At 43.9% G+C, this 14,727-nt stretch overlaps 1 long non-coding RNA gene across 1 annotated transcript; it reads right to left on the bottom strand.

Moving 5' to 3' along the window:
* Positions 1–7,674: 7,674 nt before the first annotated feature.
* LOC114670962 (uncharacterized) lies at positions 7,675–13,366 on the bottom strand. Its single transcript, XR_013400718.1, has 3 exons — positions 13,135–13,366; positions 8,900–10,937; positions 7,675–8,588 (listed from the first exon to the last, which is right to left on the bottom strand). It is a non-coding gene; the product is annotated as an uncharacterized LOC114670962 (long non-coding RNA).
* Between the last annotated feature and the right edge of the window lie 1,361 nt (positions 13,367–14,727).

Genomic DNA, 14,727 nt, shown 5'->3' with positions numbered 1-14,727 from the left:
ATAATTTGGTCCTTTAGATACAGATTTTCATCTAAGGATGAATTACACCTTTTAGGCACATACAGGGGAGATCAATAGTCACAGAATCTTCATGCCATAAGGGATCTTAGAAATGACTGTCTTAGTCAGCCTGAGCTGCCACAACAAAGTACCATAGACTAGGTGATTTAAACAACACGAATTTTCCTGATGTATATGTAACCAGATAAATAAATAAAGGAAGCAAAACAACAACAACCACAATACAAATTTATATCTCATAATACCGGAATCAGGATTTCCAAAATCATGGTGCCAGCATGGTTAGGTTCAGGGAAGGGACTCGTGAATAGTTGACTTCTTGCTGTATCTTCACATGATGGAGGGAGAGTTCTGGTCCCTTTCTCTTCTTATAAGGGTACTGTATTAGCCTGTTTTCGTGCTGCTGATAAAGACGTACCCAAGACTGAGCAATTTACAAAAGAAGGAGGTTTAATGGACTCACAGTTTCACGTGGCTGGAGAGGCCTCACAATCATGGTGGAAAGTGAAAGGCATGTCTTACATGGTGGCAGACAAAAGAAGAGAATGAGAGCTAAGTGAAAGCGGTTTCCCCTCATAAAACCATCAGATCTCGTGAGACTTATTCACTACCATGAGAACAGTACAAGGGAACTGCTTCCATGATTCAATAATCTCCAACTAAGTACCTCCCATAACATATGGGAATTATGGGAGCTACAATTCAAGATGAGATTTGGGTGGAAACACAGCCAAACCATATCAGATGCTAATCCTATCATGGTACCTTCACCCCCCCTTACCTCTTTTAAACTTAATTACCTCCCAGAGGCCCCACCTCCAAAACCATCCCATTGGGGATGAGGGGTTCCACATATTTGCTTTGTCGGAGACACAAACATGTAGTTCACAACAATGAACTAGCCCAGGCTCTTGACTTTCCAAGCAGAGAAATGGAAACCCGGCAGGAGGCAAGACTCTCTGAAGATCTTAAAGTCACATAAGGGCAGAGTTGGCTGTGTGAATGAGGCATTCTTCATTCAGCCAGGAGGCCCACAGTAGATGACTGCAGTCTTTGCTATCGGACAATTAAAATTCAGGCGATGGCACTGTATAACTGTAAACAAGTTTCTTTTGTCTCTAGTTCTCAAGTTCTTTATCTATAAAACGAAAAAGTTGGATGTTCCAAAGTATTATTCATGAAAGACTAGTTTCATGGGAAGTAGATAAGTATCTCATCTAGAAGTGTCTCATCATCAAAGATATTTGGAAAAGCTGTCTCGTTCACAGTGAAAGAAGTTTCCCAGCTGCAGGACTTGTCAGTGCCTTTGACGTACTGAAGTCATTTTTTGTTTCTAAGATGATGATATGGAGAATTTTCCAAATTTGCATGACCAACATGGCATCTGCATCTTATGTACTATCTTGAAGGATTAGAGTAGTGCAGAATCCATGTGAAAAAATGTGGCTGAGATGAATTTTGAAGCCTCATCTAGCTTTAATATTTTATAATTTTATAATTTTGAATGTTTTATTCCTTCACTTTTCCTTCATTTTACTGACATATCATATGTTTCCTAGGACTGCTATTACAAGGAATCACAAACTATGTAGCTTAAAAAAAAAACAAAAACAGAAATATAGTGTCTCACAGTTCTGGAGGCTCAAAGTCTGAAGTCAGTATCACCGCCCTATGAAACCTCTGAAACTCATAGAGGAGATCTGTTCAGTGCCTCTCTCTTAGCTGCTGGTGGTAGCCCGCAAGCACCTTGGAATTCCTTGGTTTATAGCTGCTTCACTCCTATTTCTGCCTCTATCATCACATGATGTTTTCTTTGGTATCTCTGTCTCTCTGTCACTTCTCCTTTTCTTGTGAAGACACCAGTCATCTTTGATGAAGGGCCCACCCTACTCCAGTGTGATCTCATTATAACTAATTACATCTACAATGGCCCCATTTCCAAATAAGATTATATTCTGAAGTCCCAGAGATTGAGACTCCAATGTATCCTTTTGAGAGACGCAATGCAACCCATAACCTATTCAAGCCATACACGAATGGAGGTATGAGAAGAGATTTCTCAGCTTAAAAGAAATGAGGAGCAAAAAATTATACAACTGGCTGTACTGGCCACTTTGTAATCAATCAACTAACAAGTAGTTGGATTTTTGCATGGTCAACTTAATTGATCATTAAAGTCAACAGATATAATTATACTTCCAACCATTTTCCTTTTACATGTCCCCCAAATTCCTTAAACACACACACACACACACACACACACACACACACGCACACACGCAGCATTTTCTCCCAGCTTTCTTGAAAACAGGATCAAACAAGCTAAACTGGCAGATTGAATGGTAGGGTTCAGCTATTTTGATGGCCAGCAGTACCAAGTGTACTTGGTTCATTTTGGTGGTGTTCTAATGCTGGTCACCAGACTTCGAGGCAAGCCACATCTATATACAGGCCAAACTGACATGTCTTTGTCTAGCTATTGTGGGATGTCTTTGGTCAAATTAGTGGTTGCTTTTGGTGCCTTTAATCATCTTGCTTCTGATCTCAATATTGCTCAAGCAACTGACCAGCTTGGTTCATTCACACAAAGACTCAGTTAAAAATAAGTCAACCACACAATCTGTGTGGTATTGTGTAGGCAAAAGAAAATAACAAAACCCTGAATTTTACATGTGGCTTCTTTTTTTCTCTCTTTCTTCCCTGTCTCAACCAGTCACGTAGACACAACTGCAGAAAGACTGCCATGCTCAAAGGAGAAGGGGTGGGGGGATGACAAGAATAAAACATATACACCATTTCCATTGGAGTATTCACGAGATCTTGAAGTTTTACCCCAGCGAGAAAAAGCTTGGCACCTTACTGATTAATCTCCTAGTACATTCAAATCAGAATATGCTGAGAGCTATGTATGCCGTCCAAAACTCCAGGTCAGGGTGGTGGGGAATGGAGGTGGGGAAAACAGGAATTAAACCAGATTGAAATCAGTTTCTCTCCCAGGCTGGGGAACTCTAGGATTCCTCAAACCTCAAAAATGGAATTGCTGTACTCTCAAGTCCCAGAGTGGCTTGATTCCAAGCCCCTGCAGCCAAAGCCTAAAACGTGGCTTTACTTTGGAGAATTCAAATGTGGCTTTGCTTTCAAGAATTTGGCCCCAGCATGATGGGGATCTGGTGAAACACTTGGAAAAATCAAAACTTGAGAGCTCTCAGCAGCCTGTGGATCCCACTAAGACCCATGGCAAACTGGCCTCTGCAGACGGGCTCTCCTTCCTGATGGAGCTGTCTGCCTAGTTGCCCAGATGCCTCACCTTCGGGAGAGAAGCTGTGCTCATGTTTTGGAATGCTCAGAGCCTCTTTGGGCCCCCTCCTTTTCCCCACTGCAACCTTAAGGCTCAGTGATGAGGCCACAGCTGTTTATGTGCTTAACTTTTCTTGGGATTTTTTTACTTAAGTTACTTGGGATTCTTTTTTTTTTCCCGAGGCCCTGTCTCTTGCTTAGCTCGATGAGGTGTGCAAACTTCTCCAGACCTCTCCATATCTCTGCAAAAACGTGCCATGTACCTACGTGGTAATCCAGAACACCAAGGAAATTAGAACCGGGGATGAAAAACAAGGGGCATGTAGGTTTGCTAAAAATAAAGTAAAATTAAAAATTCCAAAGATGACTTTGAAAAACAGCTGCAAGTTTCCTGATCAAAACATAGCCTTCTGGGGTTATTTCCAGGCCAGGCTGCCTGCCAAAGGCTGTGATGAATTCTAGGCTCCATATGGTGTGTCCCATATAACGGAGATTTGGCACCAGTGAATTCCAGACTCTAACCTGCAGTTCCAAGGCCTGCCCTCCTGGAGATGGGGGTTTACAAGGATTGAGTTCCATGACCATCTGAGACCAGAGGTCTTTCTTCAGTTCTAAAGGAGGGTTTCCATGCAGACCTCTTACTTCTACTGTGGTCAAGTGACAAGGCCCTGGGTTTTGGAGTCCCAAATTCATGGGATCAAACCGTTGCCCTTTTACTTACTGGCAATGCATGTTCAGACAACAGATTTAACCTCTCCGAATTTCAGTTGCTGCATCTATAAGAGGAAAATTATCAAGCCTATCCTGTGTGGCTGAGTGAACTTATGGAGAAGCTAATGAAAGTACCTGGTACTATATCTGATATGCACTAGATGCTCACAATCTGGCACCCAGCCTTATTATTATATCCCTTCCATTGTTCCCCACTAAAACATGGAGCCAACAGTCAGTGCAGGGCATTCTAGGCCAGGTACTGAAGTCTCTAGAAGTCAAGAACAGTATCTGGGAAATAAAGGTTCCATTCCAGAAATGTTTCTTGAGCACTCCCCTTGTGCCAAGCTGTCCCAAAGGAGTTCAATGTGTAACAAAGGAAATGTGTGCATGTGTATTACTATCCACTGATGTATTTTTCTCTTCTCTCTCTTATTCTGCTACATCGATTTTTGCCATTAAGTCAAAGTGACAGAGTGATAGACTTAGAGAATGGAAAGGTGGTTTCCACCTAGAAGAAAGAGCTTGTAGAGTAACAGCAAAAGAGGATATGATATAAGGGGAGTTACTCATAGGCAGGTAGGAAAAGAACAAAGCACATTCCGAGTTAGGCAGTCAGGGAAGGAAGAGTCTCCGGTCAACCCCCAGCAGGACTCTACATCCCATAACAAGAGTCAGTGGAGGTAGAATCATCTATATAGGTTTGGAAAAATCTAACTACATCTGGACGGTGGCCCCATTTCTCTGGGATGGAGGCTGCACATTGCTGAGAGGTACCTGGGAGCATGGCTTGAGAGGGGACCTTCAGTTCCCCAGGGTTTGTGGTAGCATCTAAGGTCCCATGTATCCCAGTGGGAAGTGTTAAGAGGCCAGAAACACAGTGTTTTCTGGGATCACAATGTGGGAGACCTTCCAACCCTCGCCAACATCAGGGGTCAACGATGGCATGGCAGCACGGCACCTGGTGGGTAGGCAAAGCCAGCCTCCCGTGGCAGAGCACAGTGAAGACTCGGTGGAGGGTCATCCTATCCAACACCCAGAAGCCTCCCAGGAGATGAAGCAGAGAGCAGAGACACCTTGAAAAAGGAGACACAGCCCTTACCAGGAGTTTCAATTGACTGAATATTTATTAAAGAGACAGTTACCTCTAATCGGCAAATTTAATTTTTTATGCCATTAATGGAAATGGACACTCCAGAGCAAAATTACATATAAAAACTAAAGAAAGCTATGTTTTGTTTCGTAAATTCTTCGGGATACATCTGAATCATAGCATATAAAATGGAACCCTCCCGCACATGAGTGCATCACAGTATGCTGCCACGTGAGTACACAGAAGGCGAAGAGGGAGGGGCTTTTAACCCAGGCTTGGGAAACTGGCTATAAGAAAAGCTTCTCGAGGGAAACGAGCCCCAAGTGAATTTGAAGTACCTGAGGGGTGGGAAGAATCAAGGTCAGGCAGAGAGTGCGGAGTAAATCTGTGGCAAGGCGGACAACATAGACCAAGGCGGGAAGCAGAAATATGTGCAAAGCAGACAGATTCTCTGCAATTTGAAAGTGATGGAATGCCAAGTGCAATTTTTTCAATATTAATGGGTCCCCTACTGTGTGTCGGGTGCACAGTAGGGGGATCCAGAGGATGCAAGAGTGTGGTAGGGAAGGAGTCTCAGCTGGGATCTCAGGAGATGTCATGACCTTAGGATGTGGAAAAGGAAAACTGTGCTGTCCAAAGTCACTTCAGATCCCCGAAGTGTGGCAGAAATGCGCAGTGAAGCACCTTATGTATCCATGTTAAATGTTTGGGTGCAGCCTAGGTGGGCATCAGGATAGGGGAAGGGGTGGGAGGAGTTAATTAAGTCACTTCTGTCTCCCAGATCTGTCCCCTCTAACTCCTGGGCTGACACAGATCACCTACAAAAACCAAGGCAATGGACCCATTGCCTTGTCTCTGTGACATTCTCATCTTCCTTGCATGGGACCCATTCCCACCAAGGCTTAGGTGTCTTCCAGACTCTGTCACAGTGAGTCCCAGGGTGTTCTGATGCTCATGGCCAACTCCATGCAGGCACAACATAGAGCAGGCTAGGGTCTGAACCTCATTTTCTCTCCCGCCAGCTCCTTAAGGGAGAGCATCTAATACTCCTTCAAGGCACTATCACCCGTCTAGAGATGGGCATGAAAGACAAGGTAGCATAGCTTAGCGTATACAATGCAGGAGGCAATGGAACATTATGAATGGAACATCATCACCGGCCACTTACTATAGTATTTTCAACTTAAGAGTTTGCATATGACTAAAAACAATCATAAAATTATTTTACATTATTTTCACAAGCCAAGAAGTGCTTTGAATTCATTTTTGATTTTTTTATTTCAATTGCCTGCTCCTCCTATGCCAGCCCCAGCCCAGGAATAGGAGGAGTCAGGGTGAGGTGACATACAGGCATGCAACTGAGACTAGTGTGAAGGGTTATAGAACCTGACAGGTCTGGGAACTCATCTTGGATATGCCACTTTGTAGCTGTGTGACTTTGGGAAAGTCACCTGAGCTGTCTATAAAATGAAGATTGCAGTACCTAACTCCTAAGGATATTGTGAAGAACAAATGCATGATAGCTTAGCATCAAGCTTGGCACATAGTTGGTGATAATGATCATCAACAACTGTGGCAGTTCTTTAAAATAGCCACACATTTTTATGACCCTTCTCCTATCAAGAGGTGGTGTCTGTATCCTCCCCACTCAACTCTGGGTGGGTTTGTGACTTCTTTCACCAAAAGAGTACGGTGGAAGTGATGCTGTCTGAATTCCATGGCTAGCTCATAAAAGGCCATGCAACTTCTGCCTTGTTCACTAGAACACTGGAGCACTGGTTCCTGGAGAGAGTATGGTTACTTTGAGGCCACCATGCTGTGGGGAAGCCCAAGCCACAATGAGGAGTCAGATGTAAATTATCTGATCCAATATCTGAGCTAAGCACAGCCATCAGTCATATAAATGAAGGAACCCCCAGATGTTTCCAGCCACCAGCCTTTAAGAATCTTCCCAGATGAAACTTGGCCATCATAGAGCAGAGACAAAACAACCCTGCTGTCCTAATCTATAATCCTGATCCACAGCACCCATGAGCATAATGAAATAGTTGTTGTTTTGGGGCACTAAGCTTGGACTGGTTTAAGCAACATTAGATAACTGGAATACCAATCTTCATCATTATCATCACAGATTTTTATTCAAGGTACCATTTGGTAGAGATCTTTATTTGATGTATTCTTAAATAAAGTATATATACTGCAATACAGTGTCAAATCTGAAAATAAGCATTCTCCAGCAAATATCAAGTGTGTTTTGTTAACCAATATTCATATGTTTGCAGAGCCTGTAAACAACTGATGAGCTAGTAAGCATTGGCATGGCAGCTGCCAACATGTTCTTGCAGGAATTTTTGCAATTTAGTAGTATAATAACAGATTTTACAGGTATCAGTGGCATATAATTATGACCCATATTACATGTCACCAGCTTATTGCTTGATTTTACTTCTCTATTAACAAAAAAACGGTGCTGTGGGTTTTACATTAATTGCAATGAGAATTAATGGCTACTTCTAGGCCATTTTATCTGCAAAAGAACATTTTAGGTTTGATTTTGTTTGTTATTGTTATTCAGGAATGAGACTATCGAGACACATGGAAGACTACCTTCCCTACTGTACTGTAAGTTTTTTTTTTCTTTTTTCTTTTTTCTTTTTTTTTTAGTCTGGCTCTGTTGCCCAAGCTGGAGTACGATGGCGTGATCTTGGCTCACTGCAACCTCCGCCTCCTGGGTTGAAGCAATTCTCCTGCCTCAGCCTCCCGTAGCTGGGACTACAGGTGTGCGCCACCATGCTCAGCTAATTTTTGTATTTTTAGTGGAGATGGGGTTTCACCGTTTTGGCCAGGATGGTTTCCATCTCTTGACGTTATGATCTGCCTGTGTTGGACTCCCAAAGTGCTGGGATTACAGGCGTGAAACACCGCACCCAGCCTGTGGGTTCTCTTAAGGCAGGAATTAAGTATTATCTTCCTTCTCCCGTTCCAGGACCTAATACAGTGTTTCATATATAGTAGGTATAAAAGGGTATGGTAACCATGAAGACGTGACACTCAGGTCTCCTTTCAAGAAATAACTTGCCATTCAGCTGCAAGGAGTGTAGTTAGTGGACAGCCCTCAGCTGCAGTACCTTTGAGATCTACTTCAGCTTTTAAATCAAAGCCACATCTTTCCTTGGGAGCCCCCAGCCAAACACTGAGCATGGGAGAAGTACCAGAGCCTGGCCAGTTCTGCCCAGTGCAGGACTCCTCTAACGGGAAATCTCAGCTCTGGAGGAGCTCCTCATTAAGTTGGTTGAGACTTTGTTGGATCTTCAATGTGATCTGAGGCTCTTTTTACTCCTGTTTCCTGTGCCTTTATCTTTCACAGGCATTACCCCCTAAGACATGTCTTGCATTTCTCACTCCATTTTAGCATCTGCTTCCCATAAGACTCAATGGACACAGGGAGGTGCTCATCAAATTCAACCTGATTACATAAGAAAATATCTATTTGAGAAGATAAAGCTTTGGTTGATGCTATAGACTGAATGCTTGTGTCCCCCCAACCCCCCAAAAAATTCCTATGTTGAAACTGAATCCCCGGTGTGATGCTATTTGAAAAGAGGGCCTTGAGAGGTGATTAGGTCATAAGGGTGGAACCCTTATGAATGAGATTAGCGCCCCTCTCAGTAGTGCTCCGGAGACCTTTCTCACCCCTTCTACCATGTACGGATATAGCTAGCATTTCTCCCACCTGCTTTTCCCAATCCCTCAGGTATGTTTCTAAAGAACATTTACCTTGCAGCTTAAAGTGGATGTCATTCCAGAATTTGCAATTCCTCCAAATATTAGCTGTTGTGGAAACTCATGGTGAGCCTTAAACCTCCCTTATTCTATCTTTTATTTGACGAAATGGAAGGAAATGACACAAATAAACCAGAAGAGAAGAGCCTAGGATCTGAAGGCCTATAGACTTTGGTTCAAACCCTGTTTCCCCACTTACTACCTGTGAAGCTTTGGCTGCATAGACTGTTTTCTCTGTCCTCCACTGCCCATCTAGAAAAAGGGGGCTCCCAATATATCATACTGATTTATTTTTCAGCTCATGGTAGACAACATGAAGAAGAGGAAGAATGAAAAAGAGGAAAAGGAAGGGAGGATGAGAAGAATGGCCAATCTGGGGTACCAATGTGATTTTGAACCAGGCAACAAACTAGAAATTCAACCTGGGGAACTGGACTTCCATTGAACCAAATGATCCCGTGTTCCTCTTGGACTGGCATTTATTTGCTGGATACCTCCATGTTCCTATCCCATGCTAGCCTCTCTGTTGGTGCAGCTCTGAAAACACTGTAAGAATACCATACGTTCTATGAGGGCTGGGAGGGTGGCTGTATCCATGTCTGAAGGCATAAGGTAGGTCTTCAGTAATCATTTGGTGAATGAATGAATTTGAATGAATGAATGAGCATGTGAAGCTTTCACTAGCCATGAAACAGCCTTTAGTCCTTTGTCAACAACAGCATAGGAATTAGGGATCTTTGGAAGCCTTGCTTCTTACAAAATCCACATCTCAGCCACAAAGAAGGAGGTCTGGGAGTTATTAGAGAACCTCTTGTTTGTTTGTTTTGCAAATGAAAATCAGAGCTGAGGATGTGCACTGCAGCCAGCTGCAGGGTTCTGAGTTAACCCCTTTAGTGTCACAGAGCCAGTGGCTTCTTTTCAGAACTATATTTTGAGGGAGATGAGCCTGAAGTAGTGGGAGGAGAGGGTGCTCTATTGAATGGAGTCCCAGCTCCAGGTTGAAAGTTATGGAGACCTGGTTGTGCTTCTAAAGAGCTCTGGGAGCTTCAGAAAAATCTCTTGATTTCTCTTCATGTTTGTTTCTCTGCCTAAAAGTTATGGGATTAAGCCAGTTAAGCTCCAGGCACCTCTGAATTCTACTATCCCAACACCAAAATCAGTTTGTGCCTGGAGTGAAATGTTTCTTGGCTGAGTTGGAGTGGGAGAGGGCACATATGAGCCTGTCTGTGGAGTCTATGCCACATCACAAGAGGCGTTTTTCCCTCTACATCTAATAATAATCTTGATAACTATGATAATAGTAATAACTATTCATTGAATGTGTACTGTGTGCTAGGTACTCTTTCAAAACTTTATGTGGGTACTATTTTAATCCTCACTATAACTCTGTGAGGTAGATGCTAATATAATCCCCATTTTACTGATGAGAAAATTGAGAAACAGAAAGGTTCAATGTCTCACCCAAGGCTTTGGGTAAGTGGTGGAGCTTGGATTCAAACCTACGAGATTGCTGCAGGATCCTTTATTCTCTACCCTTTGGGTTCTCCCAGACTGCCTATGTCTACTCAGAACTGTCTTAAGCTTTCAGAGAAAGAAGAGGGTAGTGAGAAGAAGCAGTGAGCCACAGGCATAGTGAGAAGGCATAGATAGCACCCAAACCCTGGCTCCAGCCCTAAGTATCCCTGGGACTTGGGGAGTTCTTCTGCCCTGAGGTCTCAGTTTCTCCATCTGTGAGTTGAAGTAGTCACCCGTGGGAATATCCAGGGGTGTCCCCAAGCTGATCAGTAAATAAGAGAATCTTACACCAGAACTCAGAGAAGAGCTCCCAAGACTACATCCAAGGAATTGTATGAAAAGTGTTGTGTGTGGGCATTTAGCTATGGGGGTAGGAGGTTCAAGGCTCCTATTAGTTTCTTGAAGCACACACACCAGGGATCTACAATACAACAGCATCGTCAGTGTAGACTCTCAGCAGCTAACACGTCAGAGGCAGGTCACTCCTGTGATCATGGTGTCAGGGTTCAACATCTGGCTGTTAAAAAGAAAAAAAGTCAAATACTTGACTTCATTTCATTATCTTCCAACATCTAGAAATTTCCACAGTAGAAAGCAATAACTTGGCACCCTCAGGCTCAAAATCTCTCTCTTTACGCACAGACCCCTTCTTTCTCCAAGAAGGAAAGTCTCTCTTGCACTTAATACCCTTCAGAATAAGCCAGAAATATGCTGTCACCTGCAAGAATTTCCAAGCAGATCCAACAGAGAAGTGTCATATGGACAAGGTGTGTGAATACAGAGCCTGCAAAAATGACCAGGACTTAGCATGCCCTCAGCCAAATGCTTTGGTGCAGAAACCTTCTGCGTGTGTATGTGTATGTGTGTGTGTATGTGTGTGTGTGCATGCACATGCGCCTGTGTGTGTGTGCATGCAGTGAGAGAAGGCAATAGGCTGCTGCAGTAATACACCAGATGGAAAGACAGTCAGATATGGGTGGGAATCCCAGCTCCTCTCTTTATCAGCTCAGTCATTTAAGATGAGCTCCTAACCTCTCTGAGCCTCAGTTTCCTCCCCTGTAAAATTCCAGCAATTTCACAGTGCTGCTCTGAGGACTTAATACAATAACTCATGTAGTGAAGAATTCATGTATTGCAGCTGCCCCATGAGCAGAAGTAGCTCAACATATGGGAGTCCAGATGCCTGGGTGACCTTGGACAATTCTTTCTTTTATTTTTTTTCCTCCCTCCTGAGCCTTAATTTCTTCATCTGTAAAATAGAAGTGAAGTGACAGAGAAGGTTGATGTGTTAAGCTTTCTTTTAGTTATGGAGCTTTGGGTTTTTTTCCCACCCCCAAATAAAATCTCATGGGGAAACCCAATGCATATAACCATGAGAAACAGTGGCTCAGGTTCAAGGAGAAACAGCAGACTCCAGCGGACTGAACCTGTCTTAACCACCCTCGTGCTGGTGAACCTCACAAGTGTTGGGCTGCTGTGGAAAACCAGCATGCCATTTCAGTATTTCCCAGTTTTCCTTAATCTGTGCAGCAAACCCATACTTGCCATGGCTATGTACTACTTCCATTATTTATCTACTTAATATTTTTCTCAACTCAATTGCTTATCAATTGCTCAAATTTAATTTAATCGAAAAGGAAGCCACATGTCATGACATCAGGGGAAGACCAGTATCTATTTTCATAAATAGAAGGTCATGTGAGTCAAGAGTATAAGGAATACTGGATTTATTTAACCTGCTGAAGTTTGACTCCCAGGGATGTCATCTCTCTTTCTTAAAAAGGAGGATTCACAAGGGGGTAAGAAAGCGTTCAAGGACCCTAGCACCCAGCTAAGGCTTTTTCCTTAATAAGCAGGATGGAACGAGAAGAGAAGGAACTCAACACTGAGCATTTCTCCAGCTGTGTTGCTTCAGGATGCTTTTAATTGGCTTCCACATGTGGCATTGTTGAGAAGCACTCTATGATCACTGTAGCAGGTTTAATGGTGTCTCCTGAATACCTAAGTCCAAGTCCTAACATCCCCCACCACATAACTATGAATGTGGCTTTATTTGGAAATAGGGTCTTTGCAGATGTAAGAATCTTAGGATGAGATCATCCTTAATTTAGGGTGCACCCTAAGCCCAAGGACAAGTGTCCCTATCAGAGAAAGGAAAGGGAGATTTGATACACATTGAGAAAGCCATATGAACATGGGAGCAGAGATTGGAGTGATGCAGGCTTGAGCCAAGAATGCCTGGGGCCATCAGAAGCTGGAAGAAGCAAGGAAGGATTCCTCCCTGGAGCCTTCAGAGGGAGCGTGGCTTTGATGACACCTTGATTCTAGACTTCTGGCCTCTAGGACTGTGGAAGAATACATTTCTCTCATTTTAAGCCACCTGTTTGTGGTCATTAGCTGGGGGCAGCCCTAGGAGATGAATGCAATCACTAAATCTGTTCCCAGTGTAGCATTCATCAACCTAATCCCATGAGTATTTTTTCCTCTACATCCTCCCTTACCAGAGATCAGGAGTTGCCATTTCAGAAGAAGCTCCCCCTTCCCATAAGAGATCTCCCTTCCCCTTGCAAAGAAGTGCCATTGGTTTGTCCTCAGAAGCAGGGAAGGTAAAGACATTGAATAGGCCTGGCCAGAAGACGCTTCTGTGTTCTCAGAACTCACTGTCTTGGAAATCTATCATCTCCCATCCTCCCTCCCTTTACTCCCAGTCCTACCTGAAAGATCCATAGAGAGAGGAAGGACGCGTCTTCGTCTTGGTGAACCAAAGTGTAACTTTGGGTCACTACTTAAGAAAAAAAAAAAAAAAAAAGAACCCTTATGAATAAACCACGTTTTGCAGTTTTTTAAAAGCCATAATTCCAGAGCGAATCAATGGTTGGAACTTCCCAGCTTAATGCGAGCCAGATTCCTGCCTCTTCACCCTGTTTCCCTCTCTCCGGCTCTCCCTCTCTTTTCCTTGTACCAAAAGCTGTCTGCTAAACTTCTAAAACACCCTTTGCCTTTTTGACCCTTCAACTTGTCTTGAACTTCAGAAAAAATTGGGGAAATGGCACTGAGTGAACTATATATAAGTCCTGGGCGTGTAAGGAGGAGGGGGGAGAGGGGGCCATGCGGGGGAGAGGGCTCACCATGAACTTGGGGCCTCGGATATTCGCTTGGGAAAAAAAAATTCCAACTCTCTTCTGTTAATGGAATTAGTAAATATTTGTTGCTCTGTTCTAGGCCGGTGCCCCAGGGGGATATCTGGAGGAAGGGAAAAAAAGAAGGCAAATAAAAATAAAAGACAAGCTACTTTTCTGCTCCTTTTCCCTCTCCAAAGACACTAAACAGACAAGCTGCAGGATTAGAATGAGGCCTTGTGTGGCTGCTGCGAGCAGGAAGTTGCGAGGGGGCTTTGCAGCAGGGAGGGGGCCATGGTGGGGAAGAAGCAGGCCTGCTATCTGGTAATGGGAACGCCATTCCTGCCTAATGAAATGATTGCTGGCGGAGTTCCTGAGTTACAGCGCAGCCTGCACAGCCCCTGGCTGGCTTCCTGGAGCCCAGAGACCCCGGGCTGGGGCCGGGCCTGATGTTCAAAGAGCGTGCAATGAGGCAGGGAGAGAATAAGAAAGTGACAGAGAGGGAGCTGGTGACAGGGATGAGAGACAGAGAAGTGGAGCAGGGGAATCAGAGATCAATGGCTAGATGGAGAGAAAATGATAGAAACAGTGGCAGATGCGCGGCCAGCGAGATACAGAGAAAACAATGGATGGCGGCAGACAGAGGAAGAGACTCGACAAAGAGCCTCTGTCAGGCCCAGGGAGATGGATGGGAGAGAATCAGAGTGGAGGACCCAGCTAGGCAGAGGCTGAGAGATGGATGGACAGGAAGAGACCTGGACACGGAGAGAGAGAGAAGCGGAGATGAGAAAAACAAAGACGTGGAGAGACAGAAAGATGGGGCAAGGCAGAAACCCTGACGTCAGAAGGAAGTAAAGAAGAGGAAGGAGTCAGGCAGTGGGAGAGACAGACATGGAGACAGGGTTTAGAGGAACAGGAAGGAATAAAGATTCAGAGAAAAGAGACAGGAGGTCCAGAGAGCAAGGCAGTACCTTGCTGCACACGGAGAGTTCAGTGCAAATGGATCTTTGTAAGATTCCATTGCCTTGAAAGGAAGTGAGGTCCTAATAGACTTTGATTATAAAATAAAGAACATATTCAAATAGGACAAAATAAGGAAGGGGCAGGAAAGGAGAGTAAAAGTCCTTCCCTATTGTCCTGCTGCAATCATTCTCTGACTTCTTCAACTTTTAACAGATTTTACAATAA

This window comes from Macaca mulatta, chromosome 11 (assembly GCF_049350105.2).
Source record: "Macaca mulatta isolate MMU2019108-1 chromosome 11, T2T-MMU8v2.0, whole genome shotgun sequence".
Taxonomy (NCBI): domain Eukaryota; kingdom Metazoa; phylum Chordata; class Mammalia; order Primates; family Cercopithecidae; genus Macaca; species Macaca mulatta.
Note: the sequence above shows the minus strand (reverse complement) of the source record. Positions and strands in the feature narration are given on the sequence as shown.